Source organism: Micrasema longulum, unplaced genomic scaffold, assembly GCF_059751315.1.
Source record: "Micrasema longulum isolate JH-2025_06_02 unplaced genomic scaffold, ASM5975131v1 h1tg000573l, whole genome shotgun sequence".
NCBI classification, from domain to species: Eukaryota; Metazoa; Arthropoda; class Insecta; order Trichoptera; family Brachycentridae; genus Micrasema; species Micrasema longulum.
In genome coordinates, this window is record NW_028277769.1 from 345,935 (window position 1) to 366,197 (window position 20,263).

Sequence of the window (20,263 nt, forward strand, 5' to 3'; positions counted from 1 at the left end):
AGCTTATTAAAGTTAACAGTTCGGGGCACTCTATTTTATTATTTAATAATTTATAAGTAAACAAGTGGTAATTTATTGTCCTCCTGCTTGACAGCAATGGTAAATTTAAATCAGTCATCAGGGATTTATAATTTATTTTTGACACAGGTATACCTAATTTAAATTGTATATATCTTATAAACTTTCTTTGTAATCGTTAAAGATCATATGACTTGCAGTAATAAGCGGGACTCCAAACTGCAGATGCATACTCTAGCTGTGATCTTACAATAAAACAAAATAAAATTACGATTGTTTCAATATTTTGAAAGTGCTTTAAATGTTTACAGATACATTTCAAGGGCTTTCTTGTAAATATACAAAAACGTTTCTGTAAATGTTTATTTTAAATTTGGACTACTTACAGTAGATAAATAATTCCGATTGCTTTTTCGTAGTTTCGCTTCGTCTGCCACCATTAATTTGTGAACAGCCCGTGAAATTTTCTGTGGGAAAGTCTGAGCTAAAGCCATAAAAACAGCTACTTACAAGAAAAAGACCACCATTTTAAAATGGTCAAACCAAACATACCCGTACATTGGAAAGACCAGTTAAAATATTCAACAGCTTTTTACTACCTACCCAGAGTAATGTTTTTCTTTGTCTAGAAAATAAAAATCGCTTCGTTTTTTATTTGCAAAACAAATTAATCTGTTTAAAAATAAGGCAAAATATTTTTTGGTTTCTTTGCCAGTTTTAACAAAAAAAGTTTAGTTAATACATGACTATTTAAAATGTTAAAAAATGGCATAGACATTTAGAAAGCTTATAACTTGTCATTTATTTATAAACAGTTCATTATACATTTATTTAGACATATATCCCAACTCCATAGAACCAAAAGTCCTGTGTTAAGTTGGGACGAATAATTAATTAGTGAACTCAGACGTACGAGTATATCACCGCAAATATTAAGTTTAGAATCAGAAGCAATTTATTTTAAAAATTCCATATACGAGTATTTTGCACGTCAATATGGTAAACAGAAAACTGAAAATTTTTGTTTACATTACACAAAAAAAGAGAGTAAAAAAGATTGGCTGATTAAATTGGCCACTTAACACACTGTGTAGTAACATTAACCATTCTGCCTATGCATGAACATTCATATTTATTTGAATCTTCCTTTTATTGATCTTCGTGAAGCTAAAAAGCTGATATTTTTGTGAATAAAGGTGGAATTTATCTAATTGAATTATTTCATCCACTACAAAACTGCCCGATTTTTATTTTTTTATTATTATTTTGTACTCATTTATGCTTAAAATTTTCCTCGTGCAACCAATTTAATGGTCTAACTTTTTTTATGACACCCTTTCTATAAATGTTGACAAAAACATAATTATTGGAAACCAATGTTGAAAAAGTTATTAACCTTTTTTACTATCTTTCAGGGATTATAAATTATTTAACGCTAATGTATTATGAATACTGCATTTAAAACTGGCAATATATCGACGAATTTAATAAAATATCTACAATCTATATTTATTCAATTTAATTTACGTAATTTGATTTAAAACTTTCTTGAAATATAATTTAGAAGGACGACGGGAATTGCTTGAAAAGCAAAAAAACTAACAAAAATACAAACTTTTGTAAGTAATGCCGACTACCAAGAGAAGCACAGAAAACTAAAGACGCCTTAAGGGATATCAGTAGTTTAAAATAAACAAGCCGCTTTGAATTTTGTTAATAAATATTGCATTCCAAGAAAATGAAAGAGTTAAATAATGTTTACGGGAGCGTAAAAATTATCTAATTTTAACTGTAAGAAATTATTTTCTGTACTACTAGCACTAAGTCTTATCAACTTCTGTATCGAGTTTAGTTGTCGTAGTCAAAACAGACTTAAAAGGAAGTAAACAGGTTTGAATTGGAAATGGTATGGTCAATGTTAGGGTTTAGGGTTTAGGGTTACGTTTGACGGTAATAACAAAGTCCCTTGACCTGTGATCTTACGATTAAAATTTGTAATGAGAACCAACATTACTGGCCATTGTTTTGAGGGCTTAACGTTATGAAATTCATCATTGTTATTAGCTAAAGTACGTCCCTGATCAAAATAAAATGTTTTTAAATCGTTAAGGCAGTATTTGTGAAACTTAATTTATTTTATACTAGCTGACCCGACAGACGTTGTCCTGCCCGAACATTGGCTTGCCTTGGAAAAAAACTTTTTATTGATAAATAGGTACCTAGGTACTTGTTTATAATTAAATTCCATAACAAAAAATAAATATTTTTTCAAATACGGCATTCTTTTTGCAAACGTTAAACTCCGGTTTTTTCACCAACAAAGGTGTACTTATGTAGGAAAACGATTTTTTTAAATTTGTTAAATTTAATATTATTCTAGTATTACCAAAAGTCCAGTAAAAACAAATATATGGGTAGAAATTATAAAGAATTTAAGGAAAGAAACTGATTGAGATCCACAAAAACAAATGCTGTTTGTAAACATTCAAAAACAAACTTTTTTATACACAAAAAAACAACATCTTTCCATTTTTTGTAAATTTATTCTCCTCGAGCGTAACCCTGGTAGATCGATGAATAAAACATTTATGCTCTTTACTTCTTTTTTACACATGAGATTGAAGATTTTAATATCTACAAACACGCACAGCGCCAAGGTTTATTTTTCTCTGAAAACCGCACGTAAATCGGTTGAGCCGTTTAGAAGGAGTTCAGTGACATCACACGTACATGGGAATTATTTATAAATAAAGATTAATCATCTATTTATATTTCAGCGTTATCTCCGTGTTCATACCAAGTAGTGCATAGGGCAGTGCACAAATGTAGCGTAGATCATCTGTTACATAAACGTAAAGTGATCAATCTTACGCTTCAGGTGCCGATACAGAAACAATGGAATTTTGTTTTTTAAAACCTACTTTAAAATCAATATTTTATGTCCACTCTACTAGAAATGAAACACGAAATCTCAAATAAGGTAAAGTATGGCATTATGTTTGGTATTTAGACTATTTAATGCCTACTGTGCTTGGGTATCAAGTTCAATTCCCTGCAGCACCGGCAAGGGACATTTCTTTTAAAATCTGGTTTTATCTAAAATTTGGCTTGTTTTATTTGAGAATTTTCAACAAACTCAAAATAATAATAAGTAAAATGTATGCATGTGAAATTTTTATTTTCAAATATAGCAAAACTTCAATTATTATGCAGATTAAAGAATGCTCGATTTTTTTTGTTTTTCAAATAATACAGCGAATTGGAGTCATATAAAAAACTTGCCTAAACATGTCCAGAAAAGTAAATTGCACAATTAAATTATTACATAAAATATCTTGCAAATGAGCGTCCTATGCACCACCAGGTGCTGATAAGGAAACTATGATGACATGATGAAAAATTAAGTGATGGTGAGCAGTTAAAAGCTACATCATTTCGTCCAAGTGGATAAAAAATACAGTTCTGTGAGTGAAATAGAACCAGAATCTTGGACGAGTATTTTGAACTTGATGGTTACATCAGATAAAAATCCTGAAAAAGGAAATCGAATAAAGATAAGTCCCAGGCGCGTGCGGTGAATATTATCAGTAGCGATGCTGCAAAAAAACCTGTTTTTAGATTTAGCGGGTGTGATAGTACATATTGGGAGATATCTAATTAAAATAAATATTGCATAGAATCACTTTAATAAAGTGCACTTGATGTATTATATTATTAAAATTATCATATGTAATTTTTCCATTAACATATTAATAATAAATAGTTGATCAAATATAATTTTACGGAGCACAGAAGCAAGCACGCCTTGTGAAACTGTAAAAATTTTGACAGTACCTAAAACTCGACATGTTCAAATTTTTTTGTTAAATTTCAGTAAATCTTTTTCAATTTTTTTTTTAACGTTATAAGTAGTTTTTTATTTGCATCACTCAAGTTGGATGCTCTTATCTCTGCGAGTCTCGTAGAATAGTACAACGTTATGAACTTTAATGCGCGTGCGCGGAAATTCGAACATTTGTAATAAGAATGGACTCAAAATGAAGAGTAGTATTCAGATTCCAGCGTATCAAACGGATACTATAAACTATCAAGGCCAAGGTACCTGATATAGGGAATACGCATATGTATTTAGGTATGTATGCTGAAAATATTTTTTTAAATTATTGTAAATTGCGTGCGCTCGATCATTTTCTGCTATGGTTTTTGGAAATATATATTTTTTTTAATATTTATATTTTTTTATGGTAAAATACATATTATTAATTTCAAATATTCAAGAGATGCGCCACATCCACAGTAGGAGTATGTATGGACGAAACGCGCCTGATAATTCCGCCCCGCAGTGTTGTGATTGATAGTTAAACATTTAACAGAAAATAATCCAAATACTGTTGCAATCTACATCTACTGAAGAAATATTCTACAAATCACAACTTATGACACCAAAGCAATTATACTCTAAAACAATACTCGCTTATATATTCAAATACTCTTCTTACTCAAATGAAAGACATAACCCCAACAATACAACACATATAAATAATACAATCACTAAATCCTCGACACAAAGACAACTTCAACAAATAAAAACTAATACCACTTTTAGACAAAGAGATTTTCAGTATTATTCAGTTAAAATCTATAACCTACTTCCACTGTCTATGACAGCAATTAGAAATGAGAAAATGCTCAAAAAGACCATAAAAAAGTGTACAGTGAAGCTGGGTAGAAGTAAAATGGATTATCTCATTCGCCCAAAACAATATTAAATAAACGGCTCCACAAACGTATAGTTAATATTATTTTTTTGTTTCTTTATTGTACGTTTTAATATAAATAATATGGGTGAACAAATATGAAATAAAAACTTATAAAGGTAGTGATCAAAACTGTCTGAATATTTTGTTAATTATCTCTGTATATTTAGTTTTTTTTTATTATTCTCACATGTAAAAATGATTTTAAAGTTAAGTGTCCTCGGCAAAAGTAAGCCCAGTGAGGTAAAATTATTTTTACTATTCATTTTGTTTATAATAGAAAAAAAAATCTATGCATCACTGGGTGCGGATAGAAAAATGATGATGACGATGCTACCTGTTTTTTACATCGATGTCGATAAATCTGCGTGTCCGCGTTTCATCTTAATTATTCTGACAGTAGATATATTTTAAATCGCTTCACGCCTTCCTGTCGGTAGCCCAATATTATTAATAACGAATTCGAAAGAAAGATATCGTCCAGAACTATCGATTAATCAGTTTATATTATTATTTACGAGTCAAAGAAAAGGCGCGCTCCTACTTTCTTGACAAATAGACCGATCATTCGATCGTTCAACCCTTTCATACTCAAACCTTTGGATACATACATTTTTTAAAGGAATAACCTGTTAAACTACTATTTCAGAGGCTAGTCAGCAGGTGGAAAAGAGAGGATTTGGAAAGAAGTTACTTATTTATTTATATAACGGCCGTAGCCAACAACAACAGCAAATCATCGCGCCGTTTCCCCGTAAGGATAGGCAGAGAGGATAGAACGCAATTTCACTCTGTTTTTCCGTACATAATAGAGCGAATTTATGAACTATGATTTACTTTTGTGATTAATAGGTTTCAATTATTTGGCCGGTGGACGGGTAGTAACGGTTTTGGTTCTCCCGATTGGACTTGTTTCTTCCAGTTTACTAACAAGCTAATGAACTAACATACCCTATCGCCGTCAGAACCGGGAAAATTATATTAAAGGTGACAGACAAATTGACTGTAATATTTAATAATTGATTGTCCATTTTATTGAAATTATGAAAAATACACCACAACACCCAGACCGACAGAGAGAAAAAAATTCTCGGATTTTTTCTTGCAACTGTTGGGAATCATACAAGAAACGTAAGTTTCACAGTTAACCATTTTAACCACTGCACCACGGTACCTGTCATATAAACAACATTTTGTTTCGGTTTCGTATACATTATATATTATAAATACAATACAATTCACTATTTTGCCTTTGTTTGAAAATGTGTATTTTTTTTTATTCTTCTATCTATTCATTTTAGTGAAGGTAAAGCTGAAATCGTTATTATTGTGATGAAATTCATGTTATTGAATTATTTCACGTACCTACTAGGCAACGCCTGAAAACATTTTTTTGAGTTTTAACTACAATAATATTTTAGTTCGTCCAAATTTGTTTGGACAAGAACTGGATTCAACGTCCTTAGAAGTTGTTAATGTTTATATATAACAACACTTAAACCAGAAAACGGTTATGAGCCATGTAAATGCCTAGATTTCTGTATTCCCTTCTATAAAATTAATATTGATTACAAGATTTTAAGTTCGCTTGTTCGAGAATTTTGAAGAATCTAAAAATATTGTAAGTAATATAGTATGCGTTATTTTTTTGTTATTAAATACAGTAAAACTCTAATTCTCCAGATTTCATTGCTTTTGAAATAATACAGCGATTTGGATTCATATTAAAAACTAACTTAAACATGCACAGCAAAGTTAATGGGACATTTAAATTTAAATTAAAAACTTCTCATTTATTTTTTATTTCCGGATAACGATCTGGATATTTAGCACTCCGGATGACTGGAGTTTGGATAAACGGAGGTCTAAGGTTATTGTATTTCAAAATATCTCGTCTTTTGCACAATGTAACACGACGTTTCAGCACCCTTTTCTAGCGGATTTTTAACCACAGTCTTTTAAAAGTTGATTTCGGCAGGTATGGAAAGAAAATACATCTTAAATTTTGTGTATTTATTAATGTGTAAACACCCGGGCTGAAAGGATTAAGGCTACAATACAATTAAAATATATGAAGTCCACACCAATTCACGACTGCTAGGGCAGTTGTTTTTCCAAATACTGCCCACACACCGGACCATCAATACCGAAGTGAGTGAGTGGCTTTAAATCAAGTGTGGGCGCAACGTACGGTTGATAAATTATTGTTTTATGAATTTAAAAACAATCAAACATTTTATTGTCAAGATATGCAAAGCGGTGTTCCTAATGCCAAGTGAACGCGGTATCAGAAACATTTCAAAATCAATAGTTGATGCCATTATTAAGATGTCAAACAATCTCACACTTCGACGGCCCCTACGTATACCTACTATCGAATCTGCATTTTGCGAGGATTACAGTGCCGCAATAATGAACGCTATCTTCATCTGTACATATCGAGACGGTACACCTTACTTCTGTACTATTTATATATATCTAGAATGTTCTACAGACTTGTCATCTCGACGTCATATGATCGAATCTAACCAATTAATGACCACGAAAATTTAGTCCGCTTTCCTTACGTCATTAAATTTTTTTATAGTGTTAATTTATATTTAATAATTATATAAATAGGCTTCTGTGATAAACACCAATAAATCCCAAATCAAGCGAAAAATGGTTTCTTGAACATGATTTTTACATGACTTTTGACAATTTCCAAGGCGGTATCGACTGTATTAATCCTTTGACGCCTCGATACGTACATTTAGGAAGATAGTAAAACAAATGGAAAAAATTAACAAAACTATTTTTTTTATAGTGGCAACATTTTATGCCAAGTTGCTCTTATATGTTAATAGGGCAGAATCTAGCAACGCATCTAAGCGTTCGTTTTGAATTCAATTCGACTTCAAAATTTACTTATTTCTCTCTCATATTTTTAAAAGGCTTTTAAGAAAAAAGTGCCATCCTCAAAACGATTAAAAATTCAAATAAATCGTAATTAAAAGAAAAATTGCTTGGTGGAACAAGAATTTTGTAACTTTTCCCGCGTAGATATGCGTATCGAGGGGTACTAGACTCGTCGGTACAAACCGATGCACTTACATTAAAACTTGATGGGGGGGGGATCGGTAGTGTATCCTCGTAATCGCTCGGGATACTTCATTTACAACTATAACGTCATGATTAAGCTATGTCACTTTAGTGCGTAGATATGTGTACAGTGACGTACGCTTCCCCTTGTTACATTTCGATGTACCCACCCAAAACTTGAGGGTGGGGGGTCGGTAGTGTATCTTCGTAATCGGTCCAGAAAAATTATTTTTCACTATACCGCCATGGTGAAGGTATGACATCCTTAGCTCCCCATTATAATCGAGGCCCAGGGGCAGTATTCTGAATCTCCTCTATTCCATAGAGAGAGATTAATTTGGGGATTTTTATTTTTTGCATACACCTAAACTTTGCTTTATTTATGGGCACACGCCACACGGATGATTAAACGTGAAATAAATACGGACGCGTGAAACCATATATGAATATTTTTGTTTCGAACATTATTGCGACCTTAAGCATTACCCAAAACACTTAATTTGGTTGAATTTACCAAACCGTCTTGGTTTTTTTTCCATTTTTAAATAGTTATATTTATCATTTGACGTTTAATCATCAGTGTGGTCATTATATGATGCAAAGTGTCGTCACATTAAAAAAATAAAAATCCCCAAATGAACTACTAGAAAAGTAGAAAAGATTCAGAATACCACCCCGGTGGTGCTATTCTGAACCGCTCTCGCGGCATACAAAAACAAAATACGCAAGATAAAAGTTTTGTCTACGGCCGCCAGAGCGTTGGAATATCACCCCAGGAGTGGAAAAACAAATCTTGATATTGTTTTAAGAAGCTCAGATACTGTAGAATTGCCAAACGTGTATCTATTGAAATACAATAGACAAATGTATTGCATTTGATCCAATCTAAGATGGCTGTTAACTAGTATTATTCCAAGATATTTCATTTCATGTACCTACTCTTTTTAGGACATCCTGACATTTATTTATTTTTTAATTGCCAACGCATTATTTGTTATTTCTTAGAAGTGGCTAGTATAGGAATAACGTATTTATTAATGATTATGATAAAATTATAAATAAACTCATCAATGAAACTTCTTGGTTTAGTTTTACTATTTATTATTTTGACCAACGAGCGCTTTCGCCTAAGTAGGCATCTAACTATGGAGTTTTATCAAGAAATATCAACAAAAAACATCAATAGTATTTATTTATCATACGTCAGTAGTTGTAAAATACATTATAAAGGATATAAAATAACAAAAATCAAATAATAAAAAAAGAAAAAAAATCTCCGAGATGCTTAGTTGAGTTTTCACATTAAATATTACTGTGCGTATTCCAATTTTTACTGCAAAGGCACATGATTTACTTGGCTATAATATTCCATAATTTATGGGTACAGGCCAATCACGACATCTTCCATGACACAATGTTTGCGTGATGTGAAAATTCGCATAAAAACGTTTCGTAAATGGGTTCCTTAGCGGCAATAAAACATTACTAGATATAATATCAGATTTTCTCCAAAAACAATAAAATTTATTCATGTATCCGTGTCCTGATGGATGAGTATTACAGTTCTGTATGTGAAATAAACCAGAGTTCTGGGCGAGAGGCTAGATAAATTTCTGTAAAATAAAATTTTCTGACTTCGTCTTCTGGGAGGCGGATTTTTACATTTTCTTTTTTATTAGTATGCTGTGTAAAACGACCTTCTAATGCTATACTTCATGTCGACTTTAATAACTGGGCCGTGATTATGATAGGAAGCCAAAGACGCTTCAACATGACGGTATTTTTTTTTTTTTTTTTTATAATAAGAAATATTTGCGTTCTTATGATTTACCCAAATATTTTAATTTTGAGGGCCATTCTCAACGAGTTGTAAATAACTCACTATTAGAAAATGGAATCAAGTTGGGGTAGAGTGGAATTCGAACTATGGACCTTTGGTCCGTGAGTCCGAGACACTAGCCACGGGACCACAACCTGATAAATATATAGTTGAAGATAAATTCTCTCGAGCGATTACAAAGATACACTACCGATCCTCCCACCATCAAGTTTTGATGTAAGTACATCGGTTTGTACCAACGGGTCTAGTACCCTTCAATACGCATGAAAAGTGACAAGAAAAGTTCTCAACAGAGCCTTTTTTCATTTAATTACGATTTATTTAAATTTTTAATCGTTTTGAGGCTGGCACTTTTTTTCTAAAAAGCTCATTGAAAATATGAAAGAGAAATAAGTCAATTTTGATGTCGAATTGAATTCTGACATTACTATCAGTTTTGAAAACGAACGATTAGATTCGTGGCTAGATTCTACCCTATTAACATAAAAGAGCATAAGAGAAATCTAGACCCAATTGACAGTTAAAGATTAAGTTAAAAATTATTTTAAAACAAGCTTTATTTAGCGGGTTCTGGTGCTTTTTTGCACACATAACTGTATTCTTCTTCCGCCTGGACACTGAGTGAATAGTTAAATTGACACTGTAGCTGTATCTCAAACATTGCATTGCCTTCAACCTTAGCAGGCAAACAAGAAATAAAATAAAATAAAAAAACAAACTAAACAATTTGACAAAAAAATATAGCGAATCACGATATACAGTGGAACTCCGTTTATCCGAACTCCAGTCATCCGGGTTGCCAAATATTCGGATAGTTATTTGGAATAAAAAAATGAAAGAGATGTTATAATAATAATAACATACATTTTCCTTTCTTGCTAACCGTAACAATTTATTTATTTTGTTTGTTTGACAGAATTTTTTTCATCAAATTATACCTTTGCCTTTTTGTTTAAATGCTTACTTTTTATTCTTGTTTACATTTATTATTATTTTCTTTACTTTATACAACCTTTTTATTACTTTTTTTCTAATTGTTCGAACTTAAGTAATTTCACATCTTTTTTATGAATATTTTGTGTTTTATATTTAGGTATGTGAGCATGTATTTGTTTTTTGTAAATGCCTCTTGGGCGTTAATGAACAAAAAAAAAAGAAAAAATATTTCAGCGATTCCTCTTAGTGTGATGAGTGATGAATTAAAAAAAGTGATTTAATACGTCCTATTATTTCAAAAACAATAAAAAAAAAAATTTTGAGTAAATTTTGTGTTTTATTTCAAAACATTTAATGATAACTCCCTCTATTTGGATGTCTGCATATCCGGATAACGTCTGGCAGACAATAATCTGGATGATTGGAGTTTTACTGACGGTGCAAATATGTTCTTGAGAAACAGATCTAAGGAGAAAAACTACCTACAAATTTAAATGACATCTTTTGCAGGCTTGTAACGAGTCTTCTCATTATACGTCATTGCAAAGCACATGTGTGTTGTATTGTTACACTCCCTCAGTGCTATTATTTGATACCAGAATTCCCGGGTGTCAAAATGCGTTGTGTCTAAAAACTTTTTCTATTTAAACTTTATCTTTAATATGCATATAATTGGATGTTATTGTCGAACAAGGACTTTGAATTTAAAGCGAGCGCATATTATAATGACTTCTAGCTACCTACTCATAATATAATTATTTCATATACGATTCTCTAATGTTAGCAACAATGTTCAAATAATAATACTGGGTGTCGGAAAATGACGAAAAGTGACGACGAAAATTTTAATTAATTTAATATATTTTTTATTTATACTTTTACATTGATAGTATTTTTTTTATACAGAATAATGTTCCTTCACTGGGGTGTCCCGTGCCGTGGGAAACATTTTACAAAATGTGAAACATGCCTTAAATTAGTTATTGAACAAAGTTAACATAATAATAATAATATAAAAACGTATTTAATCCAATTAACCTAATTATCATTAACATACTAAACTATATAAACTAAAATAATCATAAAAAACCTAACTAATTTTTGTAGACCAATAGACCAAATGTCATAAACAGTACATACATTTTACCTATTTGGTTTGATCCACTTTTCATATATCTTTCGTGCGCGAGAAAAAGGGCTAAAGTCCAAAAAGGCGATTTTTCAGACGAGCCAATTAAAGTTTTGAGTGTGTCTAAAAATAAAGAAAACAAGTGCTAAATCATAAGGATTCAATTGTTTTGAGTATTTTTTTTTGCATACCAAAAAAATTCTTCTTGATATTTTGTGTTTTCTAAATTTTGCTAAATTTCTAAATTTTCTAAATTACATGACTTAGGAATACCTATTGGATAACAAAATCAAAAAATTTCTGAAAAAAGTATGACTAAAGACTTTTAGTATCAATAACTTATGATATTTTTTTTTTAAATATAAATCTTGTATAGTTTTTGGTTTGATTTTTTTTTATTTTTACAAATCTTGTTTTTAAAATTCATTTTTTTTTTAAAAAAAGGAAAAAAATATTAAGCCAAATATGTTAATATTATAAATGTTTGTAAAAGGCAGATTTGCCGTTGATGTTAATAAAATTAAAATAAAATAATATAAAATAAATAAACCATAAAATGCGCAAAAAAAACACCTTCTTAACTGTGTACTTAAGTCATTTTGACTATTTTACAACTTTAGCCCTTTTTCCCGCGGACGGAAGATATATCTGTACCTCAGAGGCAGACGGATGCAAATCCAGAATTTGATGAAATGACATTTCAATTCTCGTATCAAGTTTATAATCATGTCCATTAATGTTTAAGAAATGTAAGTCTTATTATGAAAGAACCAATGAATTGAGATACTGAACATACAAATTAATGTTCTATATTATTAGAAATAAGTTACAGAAAGTAGATTCTTTAGGCTAGTGTTAAAAATTTGATGTTTGGATTTGCATCCGTCTACCTCTGAGGTACAGATATCAATATGTTGACAGAAATTACCAATTTACATATCAAGATCCTTGCATTATTTAAAGCTGAAAAACGTTATCGACAAAATAAAAAATGAAGGGCTGCATTGGATTGGACTTGGACATTGCAGCGAATGGACAGTGATAGAACGGCAGTGAAGATTTATGATGCGAATTTCGATGGATGCAGAAAACGAAAAAGACCGAGATTAACAAATCAAACGAATACCCGATAACGGACATTTCAAAATGAGTTCTTTGTAACTCCTGGGAGTACAAAAAATAAAAATATTTTTTTGGATGTTTTAATAAATAGTCGGGATCGGTGTGCGTGCGTGAGAAGATGTATGAATGTAGAAAAATTGAGGTCTGTATATAGACAGAGTGGTGTAGTATTCTATTATATTTAACGGCACACATTTTAATATTATATGTATATAAAGTCAGGACACAGCAAAATATGCAGAAGCGATCAGCGGGAAGGATTAATTACCTTGGTCCTACCACTCACCCAAAGCTAGCTCAAAGAAACTTTACCTTCCTGGCTCCTAATTTTTTTAATCAACTTCCGGCAACCATAAAGAACTCCGCAAGTGTCAATGTATTAAAGAAAAATGTTTGCAATTGGTTGCTGCACATCGATAGGGACGAGGTTGTCAATTTTTTTTAAATTTGAGATTAGCAATTTTCGAAAACTGACTAATCTGCTTTCCTCCCATGCTTTTATTTGCTTTTTATATATCTTAATATGTTTTTTTTTCATTGTGTATTTTTGTATTATTTAATTTAGTACTCACTATTATTTGTCATATTTTTTATTAATCTCATTTCAGAGTGAGTTTCTAGAAACCATATATCAATTTTCATTTCAATTATGTGTTTATATACGTACATATTTTTTTTCTATTAATTTCAATGATACTATTATTATGTACATTTGATTATGTATGAATCTAAATTTGTATAATTAATATTTTAGTATTTATACCTGAATATATTTTACATTGTCTTCTTTGGAATTTTATTATTTGTTATTTATACCTTGTTTTTCTGAATTTTTATTCTAGTGCATCACATGTCATTAAAATTTAATCTAATTAATTTTACTATGTATTTTTTATTGTTAATTATTATGGCTTGACACGGGCACAGGGCAAAAGCGCCTTAATAAGTTAATTTATATTTAAACGAGTAGGTATAATTTTTAATGAATAAATTAATTTATATATCATAAGATTTAATATAAAGTAACTTAAGAAATAAATAATTAAACTAAATACACTACTTATGCATGTGGGACTTATTATTCGTACAAAAGCAATGATGTACAAGCGATTTTACAGGTTCCGAAAAAACTGAGCCTTTCGAAAAATAACAGTTTTCAGAAAGAGCGGAGAGTATGGTTAGGAATAGCAGTCACCGCATTTAACATAACGAAGGCTGTCTAAATATCGGATGTTAATTCAGCGAAAATCACATAATCTTAAAATACTGAGTTTTGAGAATATATGTCTCAAATGAATCATGGGTGTGCACTGGTTTGACTTTGTAAGGAATGAAGTAATAAGAGAACGGGCACAGAAAACTCCGGTGACAACTGTCATCAATCGGAGCCTGAATTGTGCTTGCCTACTAAACAACGCATCAGGTTCTTGACGTTCTAAACGTATGCTGGTGACTGTTCGTCGACAGTTATCAGAACCACGGGACGCGAACCTGACGTAGGGGGGTTCATGAGCTGGCAGCTGACAGAGATGCCTGGCGGCTCTTTATGGACACCATATGCTCCAACTAGGGAGCGGACATAGAATTAAGATGATAAGAAAAAAATTCTAATCGGTTTTTTTTTCATTTGCAAAAAAAATAGAATCCTGAGATTATTAGTAACCTTGTACAAGTGTATGATTAGCTTATAAACACTTTATCGGTGTGAGTATGCGATGCGATGGAAAGCATACAACACAATCACAGATACAGGGTAGGCAGTAACAGTAGGTAGAAGTATAGGTGTTCTCGCCATGGGAATCGGCGTTGTTATTTTCTCATACACTTCGCAGTATGCTCGCATTGGTAATCTGATATCAGCGTCTGTTTTGAAAGCGATATGGAATAAGTTTTGAAACTGGTGTGATGAAGCGCGAACGCACGAAAGTATACCTGGCCTTAACCAAAGGACGGTGCCTTCCATTCAATAATGTATGATTGTCAGTATTAGTTAATGATTTAAAATGAGATCAATTGATTCCGTCGCATTTTATATATTCGTTTTATTTTATTATTTTCTAAAAAAAATATAATTGAATGATGGAACATTTACAATTAACTACATCTTCTTCTTCATGTGTCATGTCGGGTCCTCCCGACGTTGACGATCACTTGGGAGAAAGCTTCCCTATCCTGAGCAGTGCGAAACAGCTCCTCCACAGTTCTAATCCTGGTCCATGCTCGGATGTTTCGAAGCCAGGAAAGCTGTTTTCTTCCGACCTCTCTACGTCCCTCAATCTTCTCCTTTATGATAAGCTGAAGTATGGCATATTTATCACCCCTCAACACTTGGCCAAAATCTTACGGAGCTTAACAGTGGCGAATATTTTCTATTAGTATTGGCTCTACGTAATACTCCATTGTTGAGTATCATATCAGTCCAAGATATTCTAAACATTCTACGGTGGATCCACATTTCAAATGCTTCAAGGCGGTTTATAAAAGTAACTTTAAGAGTTCACCCCTCTGCACCGTACAGTTAGACAGACCATTTAGAAAATTTGATCATCCGTTGTATCAGCTTAAAGTTTATGTTATCGTCACAAAGAAGATTTTTTATTTGGTTAAATCCTGTTCGGGATGCTTCTATTCTGCATTTTATCTCAATGTCGGGGTCTAGATTTTCAAAGATGATACGGCCTAAGTACCTGAACGGTTTCACTCTCTCAATATTGACACCTTTAAGTTGGAGATTTATATTTTTATGACTTTCCCGGCTAAAAACTATAAGTTTAGTTTTGTTTCCATTAATATTTAAACCAAAGCATTCACCGACGGAGTAAATCTTATCAAGCAATTCTTGAAGGTTTTGTGGGTCTGTCTTGTCCGGTCAGAATTTACTTAAGCATAGACTAATTTTTAATTTCTTGTAAATATCAACTTAACATTTTCTCGTATTGTAAACTCGATACGGGATCTGGAAGTTTTTGGGGTAAGTTTTTCCAGATTCAATCACTAAAATAGACCAGATCTTGTCTGGATGGCGTTATTTTTTCCTTTTATTCCAGCTTTATTTTTTAGTTGTATATTTTTAAACATATGTAAATGGACTAAACAAGCCCGTTAATAAATCACAATAAACATTAAAAATACAAATTCACCAAATAATCTGAACGAAAATCGAGCCTAACGACACTTTGACTTTGTTCTCTTCCTTAATCTTTCCTCTTTTACTCTTTTTTAATTTCTTTTTTTCTATTGAAGACTAGTATCGATATTAGTTTACTTACATAAAAATACATATTACTTTTACGAACGTGTTTTATCTTTTTTATTTTTTCTGGCATATTTTTTACAAACTAGATCACACCAAGTCATCGTGGATTTTTTACCTACCTACTTATTTACAAATATAACAGTCGGAAAAAATCAATATTAATTATTAATATTTAATCTCTAGAAAACGCACATTTCAGAGTCATTTTATAACACGTAATATTAAGTAGCCTTCAAACGGGTATTTATTTAATAAATAAAAAAAACATTATTTTGTTATTTTCCATTTTCGTTGAATCATTATATAGATGTGGACTAAATAAGGCCAGGGAGATATTGAGTTTACGTCAAATCTAAATAATTTTGTACAAATAAGAAAAAAATAAGTTTGCAAAACATACGAATCCTACACAGCAAAACAATGGACTTTCATAATATATTTGACAAGTCCAGTTGATGAAGCAATATTTTCTGGAACGTCGCGTCGCGTAGCGTCGGCAAGAAGCACGAACATAACACGGCAAAATAGGTACGAAAAACATTTTCAGTTATTATCCACAAGGTCTTGTAAATCTTAAAACTTTGAATTATAATAATAAAAATACTTTATAGTTTTATTCCACTTTTATTTATAATTTTTTTATAATTTTTTTACCAGTGACCGGGTTTCGTCGTGACCGACATCGTCAGACTGGTGTCTAGAAAACTATAAAGTATTTATATTATTATAATTAAAATGCAGTTCCACCAAGAAATGTCAGTAGAAAAACTCAATATATTTAAAACTTTGTATAAGACAAGGTTCATAACCTTTAAGTAAATGAAGATAATGCTCGTATATTGGTGTTCGGTAGTGTAATATAAGTGTAATATAAATTTTACAATTCCCAAATAATGATTAATTTACGAGTAAAGCGTGTCCTGCTTTTCCAAAATATAATAATGATCTCAAGTCAGTAAACAAAGTATTAATAAAAATATGCATTCACTGATATTTAAAAATATTAATTAAAATTTTATTCGTTTCAATTGTTACAGGAGAATTTATTAAAAGAATATTTTTTCTCTAAGAACTAAATCAGACAAATGTTTGAAAGCTTTGTAACTATGTATTTAATTAATATTGATACTTTTAGTATATACATTTTGTGATTAAGCTCCACAGCTAAAAAACGATCAAAATATCAGTAAAATTACTCAGTTAAGTTGTACCCGTTTTTTTGACCAACGAGCGCTTTCGCCTAAGTAGGCATCTTCAGGACATGCTTTTGCCTAAGTAGGCATCTCCAGGACCCGCTTTCGTGTAAGCATGCATCTTCAGAAGCAGTTCCGAAGCTTTCATTGGTCAATAAAACAATCAAAACTTAACCAATAGTTTAATTGACATGTGTATTTAAAAAAATAGTTACCGGTTGATTAAGAATAAAAAAATACTAAGAAGGTAACTGAAAATTAAGATAAACGAACTAGTTCTTCCATAATAATTTTTTTAAAAACACAATCCAAATATAAAAAAAAACTAGTACTGTTGTGAGGTTATTTTTGTTTACTTTTTAAATAACACTTAAACGTGAGAAAAGTAATTTTATTATATTGGGAGACGGATATTATTTATTTTGATTTGAAAATAATGACAGTTATAAATATATGACAAAATAATAGGTCATTTAATTTATTTAAAGTCTACGTTTTTGACACTAATTCTATCTAAATATAATATATTTAAAAATCTTATCCATGTAATATACTTATTGTTTAAGACAGTAAAGTTAGTGTACTATATAACATTGATGTGTTGATCTATCATGTATAATTTTCCCGGTTTAAATAAACAAAACCATATTTTTCTTGTTCAAAAAATGATAGGTATTTTTATGGAATTTGAGAAAGAATATTATTTCTGGTGAAGCGTATTTGTTTAATATGATTTAATCAATGAAAATACGCTTTTATTTTACAGTAAAATGATTCTCATTAACATAATACAATTAAAATATGTATTTTTATTTTAGAAATATCTATACACATACATCTGTATCTTAAAGGATAAACCACGGGAGTCAGTCACATTAAACAAAATGTTCAAGAAATAAGATTTTCTGATTGTGCTATTTCCAAAACATTATAACTTTTGAACCAAATGAGATAAATTCACTATTTGAAGAACTTTCAATGTAAAACAATGATTATTTTTATATTGATAGTTAGTAAAAGCGTATCAGGGACTAATGACGTTTTTTGCAATTAAGCAAAGTGGACTTCAGGTTTTTATTTCAACTTAAAAAACATTTTTTATGACGAAAGTGGACTTTGGTGTTGTAATCACGTATAAAACAGCTTATTAAGATTATTTCTGCATATATAACTTCTAAACGTAAAAAGTAGACTGCCGTGTTTTATTTGAGGTACGGACATATTATTATAGATATACCTACGGATCATTGAGGTCTGGCATTCTGTTTTGTTTTATTTGTATTTTTATTGCAATTTTGAAATACCTCTAGATATTCGTACATTATAAATGTTTATTTATTAGGCCATTTTTTTGTTTGTATTTTTATTGTGAATTATAATGAAATACCTTTAGACATTCAAGAAACCATTTTTTCGCTTGATTGTTTTTAAGCCTTTGCGTTCAAAACATAGGATTTTTTTATATTTTGAAAGTGTTAATTTAAATATTGCGATCATAAAATACATCAAAAGTTATTTGATGAAATTATGTGTTCCGTGTTACAACAGGGATGAGAATACCTTAAATAAGGGAATATAGAAGTCTAGGCATTTACAGGGCTTATGACCTGTCATTGACTGGTTTAAGTGGCCACTTTACACACTGTGTAACATTCACCATTTTGCCTATGTTTGAACATCCATATTTCTTCAATTCTTCCCTAGACATAAATAACATAAATAATAGACATTAAGTCATTACAAATATTATTATTTGAAAACAGCAAACGTCTGACAACAATAAGCTTAATCTGACAATAATGATTCATTGTTTATGTGATAATAAATTACAATTATAAAATAATTTCAGTAGGTAATTTTGTAAATTAAATATCTACTTATGAGAATCTTATTTAAATTTTTAACTAAAATAATCCAAAGCATTTTTATGAAATTTTAATTAATTAATAGACATAATTTAGAAATTATCAAAATACAAAATTTTTAACGGTAATATAGGTACCAATTACTTTTTTTATTATATTCCATTTCCTGTGTTGTTTTGTAAATAAGAAAATACCTATTTAAATGGTTTGTTATGAATTGAATCATTATTATATCTAATCTGTCAAGAGTTATCGAAAGACATTTGAAATATTCTTACACATAAATTGACTCCAGGTCCAAATTGGGATGAAAAAAAACAAATGGAGAATCCTTGATGGAATTTGTTGTGCTTTGCTACGTAAGTCCAACTTTCATCTCATTTGTTGGGATGAACACAACACAAATTCAATAAATAACAAGATGAAACCGAAGTTCTCAATATGCAAAACAAGAGATGTCGCGAAACATCTCCCACACAAAATTATCCACTGCAGTTTACATAAAAACAGTATACATTTTTTTCAAACCGCAGAATCGAACAAGAAATGGAATTGAATTTTGAAAAAAGATCTGTTCTATTCCAATTTCAAAACACAGGGGAACGTTTTAAAAATACGAACGTTCCGGCGTTTGTAAATCGAACATCCATCACACTGGGAATCAAATTTTCACAAAGAATCTTCGGAACAAGATATTTAATTCAAGCGGCGCGGCGGCGGAACTACGAATCTCCAACGAACATCGGAGGCAATTCGCGGCAAAAAGCGGCACAACCACCCCTGACGGAGGCAGGAATGCGACTGGCCGGATTGACTGGATAAAGTTTCGAGTTTCGAGCATGGAACAAGAACCACGCTTCCGTGCCTCTGTATTGTGTGTCTGTATGCATTCCCGACACGAACACACGCGCACGGACGCACGTAAATACACAAACAAAACGCGCATGTATAAGTCAAGTATATCTTCAGGTCTGAAGCACGTTATCCCCATAATGCGCGGAAGGGAGACGGAAATAGAAACACGCCTATGGAAGTCGAGAACAAGAGAGAGACAGTTATGTATGTT

At 31.1% G+C, this 20,263-nt stretch overlaps 1 protein-coding gene across 1 annotated transcript in view; it reads right to left on the reverse strand.

Annotated features, from left to right (window-relative positions):
- LOC148280511 (semaphorin-2A-like) overlaps nucleotides 1-20,010 on the reverse strand; it is a gene marked incomplete at its 3' end in the record, with an annotated part of 365,649 nt that extends 345,639 nt beyond the window's left edge. The window contains exon 1 of the mRNA XM_088228263.1: nucleotides 19,476-20,010. The remainder of the gene's footprint in view (nucleotides 1-19,475) is intronic.
- Nucleotides 20,011-20,263: the final 253 nt, after the last annotated feature.